This window comes from Mus pahari, chromosome 20, assembly GCF_900095145.1.
Source record: "Mus pahari chromosome 20, PAHARI_EIJ_v1.1, whole genome shotgun sequence".
Taxonomy (NCBI): Eukaryota; Metazoa; Chordata; class Mammalia; order Rodentia; family Muridae; genus Mus; species Mus pahari.
This window is the reverse complement of record NC_034609.1, coordinates 10,453,826-10,456,856: the sequence shown is the minus strand read 5'-3', so window position 1 is coordinate 10,456,856 and position 3,031 is coordinate 10,453,826.

The following is a 3,031-nucleotide window of genomic DNA, read 5'->3' as shown; positions in this document are numbered from 1 at the left end:
CTGGAAACAGAGTCACAGATGGTTGTGAGCTCCCTGATATGGGTGCTGGGACCCGAACTCTGGACCTCTGGAAACACAGCCAGTGTTCTTTACCACTGAGTGGTCGCTCCAGCTGTTGTCACAAATGATTTAAGCTCTAGAAACAAGTCACTAAAACCTCACGGCAATCTGCTGAGCACATCGAGGTTATGCAACTGGCCATTTTATCAAGAAAGCTGTACCATTTGAACCATAGCCACCCCTGGAGCCCCAGCAACATTCTACTCCCTTCTGGCTCTCACAGAAGTACAGTGGACTGGGTATTCACTAGCTGGTGAATGGACTCACTCCTCAGACAAGAACAGGGAAAACGGCTCATTGAATACACCACAAAAGGGCAACAGGCTGGAGAGTGGAGACATAACTGGAAAGATAAGACCCTGGGAGCACTGTTGAGCTTTCGTTTGGGAGAAGTGCTTTTTATGGTTAATATAAGATTCTTTGCCGGGCAGTGGTGGCGCACACCTTTAATCCCAGCACTTGGGAGGCAGAGGCAGGCAGATTTCTGAGTTCAAGGCCAGCCTGGTCTACAGAGTGAGTTCCAGGATAGCCAGGGCTACACAGAGAAACCCTGTCTCGAAAAACAAAAAACGAAACAAAACAACAAAAAAAGATTCTTTGTGGGGTTTCCTGCTCATGTAGTCCATGCCATGTGAAGGTGCATGGTCCCAATTGTTTGGTATATAGACCTGGGAGGTTAGAATGGGAAACTGTGCACTTAGTTTTCAGTTGTCCAAACTCTACTATGTAGATATGGGCTGTACAAATCAGAATCATACAAATAAGAGCAGTTCTAATCAAAGCAAGAGTCAGAGAACAGAGGTAGTGGTAGTTCTGCTGTTGCAGACAATAGAATCCCAGAGGCTGGCAGTTTGTAACACCTGGGCCATGCTTGTGAAGGTTCCCCGATGAAAGATTAGCTCTTTTTTCTGGTCTTGTGTTACCGGCTTTCCTCAACAAGAATTTCTAAAAAGTCATTTAGAGAAAACAAACAAACAAAAAAAAGCTGCTCATTTTTGCTGCTCAGAGCTATTAGCATGAATTCTCGAGTATTTGTGCCCAACGATGCATCCTGTAGCTGGCTTCTGTCATATCATGGACCTGCCACTTGAAAACGTTTGTCACTCCAAGACCAGGTCTGGCAACCAGGAGAAATTAGGTCACGTCCTCTGTAGCACTGTAGTCTCTCACTGATGGGATGAAATTAGTCCCGTTGGTCTGACTTGACCCCACATTGGGTATGATGGAGGTGAGTGACAGGTGACAAGGAGTTAGTGTCAATTTTAAGCAACTGAGAGGTAAAGACGAGGTGGTTCTTAGGTCAGACATATCTGAAGTCCACTATGCTTGTCCTGTAGACAATGTCCTAGCATCTCTAAGATATTTGTTCAGACTCTTTTGTTAGAAGTTGTAATACTCCAAGTACACACTCTGTGTTGTGATGTTGGTATCGTGACTGGGTCTGACTACGTAGCCCTGGTTGGCCTGGCCCTTGCTATGTAGACCAGGATGACCTTGCTATGTAGACCAGTATGATCTTGCTATGTAGACCAGGATGATCTCAAACTTGCAGAGATCCTTCTTTTCTTTCTTTCTCAGAAACCAATATTAACATAACATTTCTTTCTAAACTGTGCTATGAAATTCTTCAAACCCATGAGATAAGACGCGAAACCACTGGTTCTATGGATGTTGTGTGTGGCCATGAGCTCTTGGCACCTGAGATGAGAGAGTCTTCCATGCTTTCAAAGATCCCCTCTTCCTTCTTTGTCCTGTATCACTAGGGGTGACTCAGAGCCCTTGTCCCAGGTCCTTCTCTGCCTGTCTGTCATATGTCTGTGTGTCTGCTAATCTCATTAAACACAGATTTAGGAGAATCAGTCAGAGGCAAGCACAGTCATCAGTAAGGAAGACTCTTATTTGTTTTTCCAGTTCCTTTCTAAGTGATGTGTCTACCCCACATCCCAGCACAGACCTTGTTCTAAATTGAGACTTAGTTGTGCCACCCCTAGGAGGATTCCCTTGGTAGTAACTCCATCTTCTCCTGGACTCCTAGGGATTTCAGTCTTCTGTGACTAACTTCTATCCCGAGTCTCTGGCCTAGCAGGTTCTGGTCTTCACTCTTAAAAGAAGAAAAATGTAGCGGGAACTTTGGCTATATTGCTTTGGCTCCCATCTGTCCAGGAACTGTCTCCAGATCCATGAATGATACACACACACACACACACACACACACACACACACACACACACACACATATACACACAAGCTTATTTTTAAATGCCTTGGCTATGTCAAAGGCTGGACACTCCTAAACCTTCGCCTGCTACTCCAGGCCCATTCAGGGAGGTGGCCAGTAGTTGGTTGGTTTTATCTCTTGTAGCTACCACTGCCTTCCAGTCTTCTTCCCCAAGTCCTGGCAAATCTCCCCCATTCCTTTCTCTTCCTAGTCTATGCAACTCTAAGGGTTCCACCATTGGCTGTTGGTATCTTTGTTGACTGATCAAAAACCAATTGGGGACATGAACTTATAGCAATTGGGTATGCAGATTCCCAATTGAATCAAAGAATTAGAACCAATCTCTAACAGAAAAGCGTCAGTAGAGGTATCTATACATGTTATGTTATTATATTCTTTGGGACAGAGTTAAGTTGTCTGAGCTGTGGCTGGACAGTAGCCCTTAACTTATGGCCCAACCAGTGTACGGCTCCTCTAGCTTCTTTATCACATACACTCTGCTGAACAAACCACACGATGTGAAACTTCCCGTCAGCCCCCAAACTTATAAAACAAACCAAACAAAACTCTGTACTGGGGACTTCTCTCAGAAGACTTACCGGGCAGGTCTCCGAGGATGCTTTTCTGCCCCCTCCTGTCCCCTCCCCTCCCCTCACAATCTATCTCAGAGCAGATTCATATTCTCTCTCTCTCTTCTCTCTTCTCTTCTCTCCTCTCCTCTCCTCCCCTCCCCTCCCCCCCTCCCCTCCCCTC